Source organism: Vitis riparia, chromosome 2 (assembly GCF_004353265.1).
Source record: "Vitis riparia cultivar Riparia Gloire de Montpellier isolate 1030 chromosome 2, EGFV_Vit.rip_1.0, whole genome shotgun sequence".
NCBI lineage: Eukaryota > Viridiplantae > Streptophyta > Magnoliopsida > Vitales > Vitaceae > Vitis > Vitis riparia.
In genome coordinates, this window is record NC_048432.1 from 3,547,070 (window position 1) to 3,561,504 (window position 14,435).

Sequence of the window (14,435 nt, forward strand, 5' to 3'; positions counted from 1 at the left end):
TCTATTAAGAAAAAAATTCTAAATAAACATTTTGATAAAAAATATTTTAAATCTAAGGACGGTTGGAAGAGAAAAATATTTTTGAAGTCCCAATAAACTGCTCCACCTCCCATCAAATCAACTCAAAGTCTTGTCCAGTCAAACTTTCCAAGTAGCTGGCCGACTTCGTCTCTTTCAAAAAGCAACACCAATTTCAATGAAGTTCTTCTGTGTCTACTGTTCAGAAATGACTCCCTTTCTCGTCTTCTTATGAATTCGGCTTGTAAAAATCAAATTTGATTTTATCAGATTCGTTGGTGAAAGGCATAGTTTTAAAATCGGTCCGACCTTCGGTCTGATTCGCTGGAATGGACTGTTCTGAGTTTGAATCGCCATTGAATCATCTAGACCGCCGAATCAGACGAACCGCCCGATTTTGTGTGAATCTGTCAACATGTTTATTCGACAAAAAAACCATAATGGACTTTCCCCTTCTTTCAGCCCAAAAACTCCTTGAAGTCACAGTTTCCCATCACCTGTTGCTTTATGTTGGAATGTATAAACTGTTTATATAGCTTATTTATTTTGTCATTTTCTGATGTGGGATTGAATATTATAGAAAAGAATTTTAATATAACGAGGGTTTGAACATGAAGTGGAGGTTGTCAAAACAAAGAAAGAACCATTGTGCTACATAGATCCTTTATGAAATATATTGTTATATATGTATATATATTAATGTTCTTAACAATCTTTTATAATTTAAAACATTTAAATAAACAAATATAATTATATATATTTACATTTATTTTTATAATAATGATCAACAATAAACATGAAAATAATATGAATTAATTAATATAATAATTTTTAAAATTTAAAATAATAAAACACATAAATAAAATTAAATATTATAATTTTTTTCTATTTAAATATTATATATATTCTTTTTAATAAAATTTAATATATTAATAAATTTATATTTATCATTAATTGAGATATAAATACAAAAAAAGGAATGTTGTTAAAATTTTAATTATATATTTTAATTTATTTTAAATTTTTAAAATATAAATTATATATATATATATCATATATCATTGACCATCAATTTGATTTTTGACATTATTGATTTAGTTCATAATATCAATTAAAGTATGATAGAATAAAGATAAAAAAAAAAAAAAAAAAATAACATGAAATATGTACGATTCATTTAATTGTCTCGTGAAATTTTTTTATAAGATTATAAGTTAGATAGAGTGCTTAAACTTTAATGTCTCAATTGTATCAAAAGACTCTCCTTCACATGTGTCATTTCTCATAATGGCAGTGTAATTCGTCCACTTTACTGTATCAATAAACTGTTGGAGGACACATTTTTCTTTATTTCTTTATTTATTTTTGTTACCATGGAGCTGTTTAAATCCATTACCAGTTGACTTAAATCCTCCTTGTGAAGAAGCCCGCATGTCCCTTTGGAAAGTAAACGATTCTTTCTTCACACAAATCCTCCTTTGCATGTCCTCACTCTCTCCTCTCAGAAGCATCTCTATTTCATTGTCTCTTGAAAAAAATCCAACTCATATATACTGAGGTGAGTTTGGTTCTTTTATGGTTAGCTTTAATCTTTCCTGATTAGGTTTATTCTTTTACTGTTGGTTGAGAGTGTGATCAACAAATTGGATACAGAAAAAGGCCCCTTAAGCTCTTTGGAAGCTCTCTTGAAGAACAATCGATCACTTCTTAAAGCTCTTTTGAAGAACAAACTTTTAATAACATCAATGGCTCCTTCGCCTGGAGGTATATATATTCTTAGCTTTATAATCTTTTGATGCTGTGGTTTAGTTTGAATGTCTGATAAATTGATGCCTACCTTTGAGGACAATCAGCTGCTTATGGTTTTTTTTAATAATAAAAAAATGAAAAACCTTTTTTGAGACAAAATAATGAGTTTCAATGAGTTGGATTCAAATGTTACATGACTTGAGTACAATTTTGTAAAGTGGGTGCTCTCAGTACTTTAAAGAGCTTGAAATAAATATTCCTTATGGTATACTTTTCCTTTTTATTTTAGTTTTTTTCTCTAATTTGTAAAGTGGGTGTTCTCAGATAATAATTTTATAATTTTACATTCGCTCTAAGGTGAAAAATGTTGATAATGACCCTTTTAGTAAGTTCGCAGGGAGATATTAGAGTTTCATTCATTATGGGATGGAAAAATAGAAAATTACCCTCAATATTTAGATTTTAAATTTGAGATTTTTTTAATATTAAACAATTGGATTCTTTTATATTTATAAGTAGAGTTTTCTTAATATTCTAATACAATATTTTTTCACTTTTATTTTTTTTTTTAATTTTTTGCAATATAGGTTGTATCTTGTGGATGAAAAATCTTAATGGTATGAGCGAATTCGGAAAAAAAAAAAAAAGGTATGTAATCATTTATAGTTTATACATTTGAATAAAATTCAATCATGTTACACTTAGATGTATAACCCTATATTGAACATTTTCCACTTAGAACTTCGATTTATTTAGGCTCATTCTGATCTATACTGATGAATGACATGCCTCAACTTTGTGTTGATGAGAGCATGCATGCATGATAAAGAAGCTTGATCATTTCCTTCTCTTAAAGCCCTAAAGTAAAACATCTATTAGGAGACTGACAATGTCTTATCGAATCATAATGCAGTCATAAGAGACCTATTCATTATTCTCAGTGCAATGATATAGAACATAATCAGTATACATGCATTGATCCATTCCCTAGATACCCTTTTTCTTTTTTTGGAATGTGTTCATGGATTGTTTTCAACATGAATGTGTTCGAATTAATGTATTTAAATCATCCATGACAATGCCATTCATTGACAAAAATAAACTATGAAGACAACCAAACTAGATCAATCCGTCATAATGTCAATGCATCATTAACTTGATTAGAAATCCATGATGATGGCTATGCCCTAGCATGCAATAATAACCAACAACATCTCCACCTTGCTCAAATGCAATGGATAGTTGTTGTTTCGAATTAGGGATGTATGAAACCATACTTTGTAGGTGATAGCAATATCAACAAATAAGAAGTGTTCTCTAAAAATCAAACCACTAACTTTGATAAAGATATTTAAAATGGCTATGCCCTAGTGTGCAATAAGAATTAATCCCTCATTCTGCACTTGAAACATATTAGTAAATCATCAACCTCACTAGGAACACAAAGATATATCGCGTATATCGTCGATATATCGTGTATCGGAGAGTTTCAACACGATATTTTGTGGGGATTTATCGAAGAGGCAAAAAAACAAAAAATTGCCAAAATATAGTCGATATATCGCTGATCAACGATAAATTGACGATTTTATCAATCAATCATCACTGATGTTGGAAAATCGTCAATATATCGGTGATAAATCATCGATTTTTTAAAGAAAATTTGCCTCCCCTTTTCAGCATGATCTAACGGCCTACATCATGCCTGCATTGATCTAACTCCCCAGATTGAATTTGGGTTTGGTCCAACGTTGGGATGATATTCCAATGGTTATTTCATGATCCAATGGTCAGATTTCGCCCTGATTTTGATCCAACGGCCAAAACTGTTTTTCAACAGTGAAATCATCTATCAATAGCTATTTTGGCCCAAAATTTTCCTATAAATAACTCATTTTGCATCCATTTCATCCACATTTAATTTCATTCTTTATTTGATCTCTCATTGCTCAAAATTTTTCTAAGGTTGCTCAATTATTCAATTATTTTAAGGTATGTTTGTTTTAAATTGTAATTAATTTTGTTTTCAATTGTAATTAATTAATGTATTTTCAATTAATTAGTATATTTTCAATATGGATGATTTAATATTATTTTTACATTCAATTGTAATTAATTTGTTTATTTTTATTGAATAAATTTAGGTTAATTTGATTATTTAATTATAGATGGATATGTTTATTTTAGATGATTATTTAATTTTATTTTCACATTCAAACTAGTAAGAATTAGATTCAACTAGTTAATTTGAATCTCGTTAGATTTAGATTCAAAAAATTAACTTAATTAAATTATTTAATTAATTTAATTAACATGAACTAGTATATTTGGAATATAAAAAATAGGGAAAGTTGTGTTTCGAGAGCCCCATTTCCCAATAATATTGTTTTCAAAACCCAAGTTTGCATAACCCAAGATATGTCCACTATTTCAAGAAAATTTTTCCTTTTCATGCACTATATACATTTTATAATTGCATTTCGAAATTACCCCTCCTGCATCCCTATCAGCAACCATCACTCGTGTCCATGTCACCCGAGAGTTGTGCCTTTAATAAACACGAAAATCAAAAACTTAAAAGTTATCAAATTTGCAAAACCCATAGAACACCCGACTCGATAAACTTTGAAATTTGGGGAAACTCTCTGTCACTTCCTCTCATTTTGCCCTAACCCAATCTACATTTTCATGGCTCGTTTGCTTTGCATTTTCATGACTCTCTGTCACTTCCTCTCATTTCGTCTCATTTTGGCCTAACCCTAGTGTCTCTCTTCACGAGCTGACGACCCAAACCCGATAGCCATCTTCCGAAAACCTTCAACGAAGCCAAAGTTGAGCCATATCTTCATATTTCTTCATCAAAGGTGGAATATTTTTCAGGTTTCTGGAAACCGAAGTGGAGTTTCCTCTTTCTTTTGGATTAATCGCATGTGAGTTTTCCATTTAAGGATTTGTTTGGCTGTTGAGAAAATATTTGGGCTGAAGGTTGTTTTGCATTGTTCACGACCCCGTGATTTAGAATATTTGGGGATTTTTTTTTGTTATATCTTAAATATTTATGTTTACAAGACGGTTGTTTGTGGGGAATCATTGAGGAAAAAAAATTTGAGAACCACCAGTGTTTGAAATATTGAGAAATATTTTGGTATTTATCGGTATTTTTTATCGTATTTTCGGGAAATTTCCCAATATTTCCTACCAGCACAGCCCATGCATGATGCAAAATCTATCCAAACTTTTTTTTTTATATATATAAAAAAAAACATAAGATGCTATTTGGTAATCTGATCACGATTTGCAGGCAAAGGTTATATTTTTCAACCTAGCTCAAAAATCGTGGATTTAGGGTTTGTGAAATTTAAACCCAATGGCACAAAAGCAAAGAGACCCCTAGAACAGATCTAGAAAACACAGGGAGGAAAAAAAAGCAATTTTTTTTTTTTGTTTTCCTTGGGGTTTTGCATGGATTTTCTCGAAAATCAAACGAGGATGAATTTTCCCGGAAATCAAATGGGGGATGGATTTTCTTGGGAATCAAACGAGGGTTAAAAAAAAAAAATTAATAATGTGATTAGATTAGTACCTACAAGGATTGAGAGTTGTAGAGGAAAATAGGCCTTTTTAGGGATTCTCTCGTTTGGAGGGCAACTTCAGAAAAGGGCTCCTTGATGCCCAAGTGAGAGAAGTGGATGACCCTTTTGAGCTTTAGATTTAGTATGATAAATAAAAAGGGGAAACAAATCATGAGAAAAATTTGCTCCATATAAATAATTATTAATTATTAATTAGCCATCTTAATTTTTATTAAATCAAAACTGTGGCTTGGGTTCAATCCCTGCTACCATTGGACTATGGTACTCTTTGATAATATATATTTAATTTAAATTAGTTAAGGTTCATCATTAAAAAATATAATTCTAATTATTTTATTTTAAATTATATTTAATTGATTAATAAAAAAATAAAAATCAATGTTTTGGACATTATTTTTTTTTGGCATTTTGGAGAATGAAAAAAATGTTTTGATACGTAAAATGTTGTGAAACAATTGCTAAGAAGAGGGCACTTCCTTTGTACTTGTGATGTTCATAAGGATTTTAAAAGAAAAAAAATGGGGAAAATAAAACTCCTTGATCCTTAAAGTACTAGCTGAAATATCAAATGAAATCTACAAAAGAAAGGCTTCTATTTCCTATTGATCTAGCAGACCATTCAACAAAAAATTTAGGAAAACATTGTTCAGCTACAATTCTGATTGATCAACATCATCAAAGATTCTTTTATTGCTTCACTTCCAAATACATCAAGATAAGCATGGTGGGCTTGTAAGCCATACTTCTCTCTTTCCTCTTGTAATCTCCTAGTGAACTATTCAAAATGTCCTTAATTTAGAGAATTGCTTTATGCAAACTTTCAATCTTGTCCTCTCATAAATCTATGTTCCATTTGTCTCTCTACCAAACATGATCTTAGACTATGAGACTGTTCACCAATCCTATATAGAATATCACATGCCTGCACTATTCAATTCAATGAAATGTTTTGTCGAGCCTATGTCTCATCATCAAGTGAAGTTGTTGAAGCCTGTATAGCACCGAATAGGTACTTATAGCCTTACCAACATCACATTCACTTTGTCTATCAACTTTTGAAATATATGTAGACGGATGAATATATATATATATATATATATATATATTGTAGTGCCCCTACTCCTATTGTTGGTTCGAATTCGGCACACCTACTTTCCTCCGGTGGTGATTCGCCAATTGATATCTCTAATAACTCTCTTACAATTGAGTCATATGGGTTTTCCTAAAGATGTGTAGAATCAAATATACTCGAACGTGACTCAAGGCGGTTTGAAAATTCCATTATGGGTAGTGGACATACCTTCCCCAATGCTGCCAAGTTCCGTGATGTCGTTTATTTGATGTCAATTACTGGTAGATTCCGTTATTGCTTCAAGAGGAATAGTACGAAACACATGACAGTTGTTTGCACAGTTAATGAATGTCCTTGGAAAGTCATAGCTCATGCAGTTGGGGAATCGAACATTGTTCAGGTTCACACTTTTCAAAACCACCATAATCATAGTTTGGAAGATGGAGATATTGATGATGATTTAGATCCTGCAATGAAGGAACAACTTGAGAGGTTAGATGGATACATTAATTTTCATCTTATAAAAAGGTTTTGAGATGGCAAAGAGCGTTTATTTTCATTGACACCTTATAAAGTATTGTTTATGCTCATTTTGCCTATTAAAAAAAGGCAAAATTAAGGAAAAAGAGATCCCACCTTTTGTTGGACTGATTTGGGATAGGTCTTTTTGATGAGTAGTGGATCTCAGTAGCAAGAAAACTAGGGTTTTGCCTTGATTGTCGTTCATCCGTACCATATTCAGCAGTAGACCCAATTTACTCAGTTTGATCTTCAGCGCTGGCACCATTCATATCAATATCAACGCTAGCATGAAAGGCATTAGCATGACCATCACCTGCATTAGGGATTTCTAAACTAGAATTCACCATGTCACGATTATTGGACTCGTCATCCATTCCTATATGCATGTTCAGGAGTGGCTTAGAAATCCATGCTCCTTCCAGGAACTTGATGAGAAAAGCCGAGAAGTAGAAAGCTTCAATTACGCCAGAGAAGAATATGAAGCCAATTATAGAGGAGATGTTCTGGTGCCAACACAATCCAGTAACTAGAGACATTAGGCAGGTGATGACTGACATTACAATTATAATTGCCAAGCCGGATGCATTATCCAAGCAATTCATGTCTCTGAAACCAAAAGCGACAATCTAGCATGACGATATTAAGATCTAGCTCTAAATACTGATCCAAAAGTAGTGACTTAGAAGACATTGATGCCATTTCGAGTATATGGAATGTTCCCAAAAGCAAACTCTGTCCACAGGTTAAGGTACCAAAACCTGTGCTAGGTGGTGCTATCAGCTTGGAAGAAACCTTCTATGGCTGCTTGAATTTAAATTCTGGTGTCTTGTAGTGTCATGACATGGCTACGACTGGAATTCTCTAACTCAGAGAGAGTTAGTTGAGATTCCAGGTCATAGGAAATTGATCCATTTGCAATGTTGGTGTATTCGTTTGCATGATTCCAAAAATCACGAGACGCCATTCTGTTCAAATCAAAGTACCGAATCTGGCAGTCATGGGAAATTCTTTAATTTCCATCTTGAAGTCTCATACTGATCTGAAATGCTTTCAGGAATTAGGAACGATGTCTTGAGAAAGCCACTCACAACTGGTGCCTACTGTAGCCGAAAATGTCGAACTGATTGGACATCAATGGTCATCAGACAACCTGGCCAACTTTTCCTACAACTTTTCTTGTCATGAGCAGAAATGTTCGGTGGCTCACGTCAGTTTTCAATGGCTTTCATGTCAGAAGAACCTGCGTTTTTAGACTCTATCTCGAACAAAATATCACAAACTCCCTATATCCAATATCACTAGGAATTGAAATCCCAAAGAGTAGTGCGAACTTTTTGGCAGTTGATTTAATTGGCACCTTGGAAATGAGTTTTAGCTAGCAAACTATAATCGCATTTTATCTCACAAATTTCTCCAAGGATATGAGCATTTTTTATGACATGAGAAATGAGCCCTCTTTTGGCAGGCAACAAGATTTGTTTTGAAGAAAAGACATGACCAGCTTCAACCCACAATCTTGTCATGAAAGTCTCCAAAATTGGATGAAGCTGATGAATAATGATCATCTTCTTTTCAATCCCAAACCAATCATCCTCTGTATTCTGGCCATGTAGGAAGCCTTTTCGATTATAAATCTCGAATAACGTCACGCATAACCACCAGTTCTGAACTCCCGGGGTACAATCTCTTCGTTGAGCCTTTGTTGTTTCTTTCCCCCACTGATATCACAGTGGTTCAACTCAGGTAGCCAGCTTAGCAAGTTACACAAGCACTTCTCGGGAAGTTCATTTAAACAGCAGGGATGCTTCCCAAGCATTCTGGGAAGTTATAAAACGATTTATCACCAATGGGCTTACTGTCTTCCATCAAAATCACTACATATGCAGCAGCATGACCGTCGTGGAACGTGCTTGAGGTGAACATCGGCATCAAGTTACTTGCCATCTTTATTGAACTCAGCAAACCTCTCATCTCTGAGATCTTCAATAGACTCTCATTGCAGTTTGCCATCTTTGCTTGAATAACTTTTGTTTCGACAATTTCGGAGTATTTTGTAGCAATACCATCAATATGAGCACTTGCATATCTATATATAGTCAATGGCAGAATGCATATCATCTGCAATTCCAACTGTATAGGCCATGAAGAAGTTAAAGTGTAACCAGTAGTAACTCCAGTTGCCTTATCTGGTTCGAACCTTGAGGGAGAGCAGCTTACTAACTCGATCAAAGACACGACTGCAACTTACGGGTCTGCTCATGGAGCTTAAGTACATTTCCAGCAAACTGCTTCTGGGGCTTGTACTGATGAAGCTGATTCTTAAATCTTTTGTATGTATCCATAATTTCCTTCATCAGGGATCCGTTTGGCATCAGTTTCAGATGTATTAAGCCACTGAGGTTGGCATTAGGATTTGAGAGAGACTAGAGAAGCTTGAGTACAGGCTTTGCGTGTTGTGTTACCAACATCAATGAAGGAGTGGACTTCGACTATTTCAATGGAACATTGTATGGATTCTAGGAGGTCTTCATTCTGGATGCATCTTCATTCTAGTATTTGTAGGGCCCATGTTGTGTTTGATAAATCACTTTCTTCTCATGTAAATACCTGGCACCTTTGGCAATGTCGTTGATGATAGAAACTCTAGTAGACTATTCAAGGACCTTCCCACTGTTATCAATCACATCCAGATATTGCAGCAAGCTTCCATTGGGAATAGTATCATAGATGAGAAAACACTCTTCCTTGCCTTAGTCCAGAACATCAGCAGCGAGAGAAGACCCTGAAATATTCATACCGATGTAGGAGCATTCCATACACCCATTATCAAACCCCTTTTTTCTCATTTGCTTAAGTAGTACAACTTCCACACTAAACAGAAGAAAGACAACAGTTCCCCAGTTCACATAGTGCAGGTCTATAACAAACCATCTCGGAGGCTCTAGTTCAGGAATTGCCACTTCTTTTTTTTTTGGTTGTTAACCTCCCCCTTTTAGCGGCCGTGACTACTGATGACTGAACCATTGGACAAGCAATTGTGACTACTGATGACTAAACCACTGGACAAAAATATCATTGATCAATGCAATTACAGACTGGGGAACTAGCCTGGATTCTTTATAACCATGTCCTAGTCCACTGTAGTCCTCTGTGGTGGTAATTCTATGAAGATTAAATTCCCCAATGATACACATTTCCTTCCTCACAAACCCACCATGCTCACAACATATAATCAATGCAGAAGTAGAGACAAACTTAGATATCCAAAATACTTAATATTGCTTCTCCCATATAGAAAATTGGAGACTTTAAACCAACCGCAAATTCATGAAAGAGAACCAAACCCATATGGAAAACATCTAACTCAATATAGCAGCCACAGTCTTGCCACGAATCTTGATTTGATTAATGTCGCCTCAAGCTCTTTCATGTCAGTTTCATCATCCCATGGTTTCACGTCCAAGTGTGTAGTCCCATGCCCAAGAATGTGCAAACACCAAGAGCAAGGAGAAAATAGCCAAAAAAATAATAAAGAAAGAAAGAACATAAATGAAGAAAATAAGAACTATCAAAAAGCCACACTTCATGTCTGAATCGGTGGGCTTAAATGCATGTGGAATAAAAGGGTTTTGAAATATCACAAAGAAGAATTGAACGATTCTTGAACACAAACAAAGAAGCAACAATGGGATCAAAGTCAGGCAAATTTATGAAACACTCAAAATCAACAGTAGCAAATCTTAATGACAATAGAAGAAAGAGGAAAAGAAACAGAGAAAATAAAATAAATTGGATTTCACACTAAAGAGCTTACCTCAAGGGATATGTTGGAGACTTCAAGAACTCGTGGGCTTCTCAAAGTAATAGTGCCTTTGTCCCTGATCCTCTCCTATGGCCCTTGGCCCTTTCCAGAAAAATTCACACTATCGAAGCAGCCTCTCATCTTCTGCTACCCATCCCCTCCATCCATTGAAAAATCCTCCTCATCAAATCCGTGAGTCCTTCCCCCTTCATCCATGGAGAAAATCCTCCTCCAAATCCGTGAGTCCCTTCCCCCTTAATCTGTGGCTTTTTTTTCCTCTCATTTTTTGCGTAGATCAGCCTTCCAAAGAACCCCCCCCCCAAATATGTTAGAGGAAAATCCCCTCCTTTTTTCCTTTTTGTCTCTCTACAAAGACAATAAAAAAATCTCCCTCCAAAAAAACTTCTCTTATCCAAAAAGGAAATCCACTTTCCTTTCTTAGTTTTTTTCCCTTTTGTAACCGATTTCCCCATGAAAATAATATATGTGCTATCCCTCTAAAAACAAAATCTCCTATTTTTCAAAATTCTGTTGATTCTCCTTCAAAATAGATGACAAACCTTTTCCTCATGCCCAAAAAGCTAAGAAAACTTATAATAAAATAAAATTAAATTAAATTAAATAATAAAGAAATCCATATAAGCCACACAAGTCATGTAGGTCATGCAATCATGCAAGTCATATAAAAAACGGGTTTAAAAGTGCTTAAGTGGGCTTAAGGTGGCGCCTAGTGGGCCAAGTGTACCTAAGTGGGCCTAAGGCATTCAGGAAAGTAGCTAAGTCTAAATTAGGGCTGCTAAGGTCATAATGTGGAGTTGGATAAACCCCTCAACCAAAGTCTCCGAGGTGGCTAAAAAAAAGGTTAGTATGAGTAGCAATGGGCCACCAAGGAACTACTATGGAGCATTGGAAGTGAACTTAAAGACATGTGCTAAAGGGACAAAATTGAGGGTCTACAATTTTTTTGTTTTTTGGGGTTATGCTTTATGACTACTAAGTGTATTATGTGATTTTTGAGTTATTGTTAATCTACAATGTGATGCTCAACAATGTTATGTTTTTATTTTATTATTCTCAAATATATTTTACTATTATATACTTGCTAAGCTATTTTAAATAAATTCAGTTAGTATCATATTTATATATATTGAGATTTAAGATTAATTTTCATGTATTGCAAGTTTTGTACAACAATGATTTATTCCTACTTATGAAATCATTTTGTAACTAATTTCTTTAGATTTAGTTGAGATACATTTTCAAGTGTTGTTTATTAGTGCATAATTCTTAATTATTTGGAACTTGGCCGAAAAGTGCAACATCTTTACAGATGTCTCAACCAAGAAAAGATAAAGAGTAGGTAACTATTAAAATATCATGCTTTACTTTTGAATGTAAGATATATATATATATATATATATATATATATGTATTATGAGACTGATCATATTCTTTTGATTGTCATGTAGATGGATGGAAAGGAAGGAAAACAGAAGATTACTTCACCAAAAATGTTCTGTAAAACCTGAAATTGCTAAAAAGAGAAGTGAATGAGTGAAAATTGACATTCAATATAATGATGATGGTGAGGGAGTGGGTGAGGGATATGTACAACTTGTATCATACTTGGGGGTGCTAACACAAACCATGGTGGTAGTATATCATACTGATTGGAGAGTAGTGCCTGTGGAATTGAAGGAGAAATTATGGGATTGCATTAAGGTATATAGTAATCTATTGAAATTATTTTCCTATATTTTGTGTAGACCTTACATGATTATTAAATAATCAAGATCTTCTTATAAGGTATATAGTAATGTACTTAAATTATTTTCCTATATTTTGTGATACCTTACATGCTTATTAAATAATCAAGATCTTATATTTTCGGGTGCATTCTTGGTTGATGAGAATAGCAAATACAACGTCATATCATTAATTGGGACTAGTTTTAGGTCATTCAGGCACACATTGACGAAAAAGTATATCCTGCCTTATAAGGATAAGCCCGAGTACCTTTTGTAGCCACCAATTGAATATAATTACATTCCAATTGAAGACTGGAGAAAGTTAGTGGCTAATAGGTTATCAATAGAGTTTCAAGTTAAACCAAAAAAAGGAAAAGAAAGGAGGGCAAAATACGTTTATATTCATTGAGTGAGTAGGAAATGATATTCAAGACTTCAAGAAGAATTGGTAAGTTGAATTAGTGTATTTTATTTTGTTGGACATTTACTTTTGTAAAGTTTAATTGCTTCACTTTTTTGTTTTTTGATAGATGCAAAAGACAGGTTCAAGGAAACCTATTAATAGATGGGTCTTGTGGAAGATAGCAAGATTGAAAAAAGGTGAATATGATGATGTTACGAGGCCTGTAGCAAAAAAGATTGTAAGTTGTCAAACCTATACTTAGTTTTAGTCAATTTCATTTGTTTTTTTATTTTATTTAATATGACTCTTGAAGCATCTTATATTTTTTTGGAGGATGAGCTAGCAAAGGCTGTTGAGGAAGGGAAGATCACATGTGTTGGCCAAAAGGATATCCTCACTTTAGCATTGGGTACATCCGAGCATCCTGGACGGGTTAGAGGAAAAGGTGGGAAAAAAAAAATCCCAAACAATTATTCAACACACTAAAACCCACAAAAACTCTTGAAGAAGAGGAATGTCAAAGGATGCTAAGGGAGAAAGTAAAAAAATTGGAAGAGGAGATCATTTCTTTGAAAGCTGAAAAAAAAAGAACCCCTCACACCCCACTCTGAAGTGAGCAGCAAAAACATAAGGAAACAATTGTTGGAACATGAAGAAATACGAGGGAAGACTCATTATAGTGCTCATGTGGAGAACCTATCAGTAGAAAGGACTCAAAAAGCTTCTCCACTAACTCAAGTATATATGGCTTTTCCTAAGTTAAATTTATAAAAACAATATATAAAATAACTATAATGAAAGACTAAGGATTAGAAAATATGTTTTTACAGGTTTATAAATGCAAATTAGCTCTTGAAACTGAAGAAAACATTGTTGCATATGAAACTTATTTGTGAGATTCAAACATTTCCATTGATAGAACTGATATATTAGTGGTCATTCTTTACCCTCTTCAACCTAATGCACTTCTTCCATTCCCACTTTCTGAAAACATTAGTACAATAAGGGAGGGTGTTGGATATGAGGTTTTGTGGCCTGTTGCATTTGTGATAAATGATGAAAATGATGAGGTGAATAACATTATACCCAAACTTTCAAAGTTGAGTTATATTTTCCTACACTCTTTGTTTATTTATTTTTCATTTTAATGTCATGCATCTATTTATGTGTTTAGGATTTTGGCAAGAGGAAGAATAAAATGAATAAGATACAAGCATCCCCAAAGAAAATCAAATATGAGAATCCAAGAGATATACAATTATTTTCTAAAACAGTTTCAACAATGTTGGAAGGTAAACTAGCACCCAAAGTTGACTTTCCAATCAATGTTTTTGGGATGAAATTTCAAATCTTCCTCTTGACAATTGAAATGAATAATGTAATTTCTGCAAAAGAGTTGACTATGAATTGTATATGTTTCTATATTTGGTGAGATTTTGTTGTAAATCTTTATGTTATATTTATGATATAAATAAGTAGAAGCCGTTTATTTTTTTATTTTTTTTTAAGTAATTCTAAACTGGGTGAT

General features: G+C 33.5%; 1 long non-coding RNA gene across 1 annotated transcript; it reads left to right on the forward strand.

Moving 5' to 3' along the window:
* The first annotated feature begins 1,493 nt into the window (after positions 1 to 1,493).
* Positions 1,494 to 2,399, forward strand: LOC117928662. Its single transcript, XR_004653596.1, has 3 exons — positions 1,494 to 1,576; positions 1,672 to 1,782; positions 2,355 to 2,399. It is a non-coding gene; the product is annotated as an uncharacterized LOC117928662 (long non-coding RNA).
* Positions 2,400 to 14,435: the final 12,036 nt, after the last annotated feature.